General features: G+C 46.4%; 1 non-coding gene across 1 annotated transcript; it reads right to left on the reverse strand.

Annotated features, from left to right (window-relative positions):
• Nucleotides 1-122: 122 nt before the first annotated feature.
• TRNAM-CAU (transfer RNA methionine (anticodon CAU)) lies at nucleotides 123-194 on the reverse strand. The gene has a single exon. It is a non-coding gene; the product is annotated as a tRNA-Met (tRNA).
• Between the last annotated feature and the right edge of the window lie 125 nt (nucleotides 195-319).

Raw genomic sequence — 319 nt, forward strand, 5'->3', positions numbered from 1 at the left:
TCACGTTTATTTTCTGGAAATAATTTAAACGCCAGAATTAGACAAAACAAAACAAAACAAATCTGGCTCTATTTTCTTTCCATGTTGTGAAACTAAGCTACATAATTTTAGCAAAAAGGTGTTAGCAGAGGATGGTTTCGATCCATCGACCTCTGGGTTATGGGCCCAGCACGCTTCCGCTGCGCCACTCTGCTCTCCGGCAAAGAGCTCTCCTAATAATACCCTTAACCCTGTTCCGAGGCGATTCCTCCTACTGGAAGAACCCGTGCGAGGTCGTCTGCTTCAACCCCTTGGCTGCCACAAGCTGCCAGTTCTCTTC

This window comes from Leptonychotes weddellii, unplaced genomic scaffold, assembly GCF_054177405.1.
Source record: "Leptonychotes weddellii isolate Sample4059 unplaced genomic scaffold, ASM5417740v2 HiC_scaffold_141450, whole genome shotgun sequence".
Taxonomy (NCBI): domain Eukaryota; kingdom Metazoa; phylum Chordata; class Mammalia; order Carnivora; family Phocidae; genus Leptonychotes; species Leptonychotes weddellii.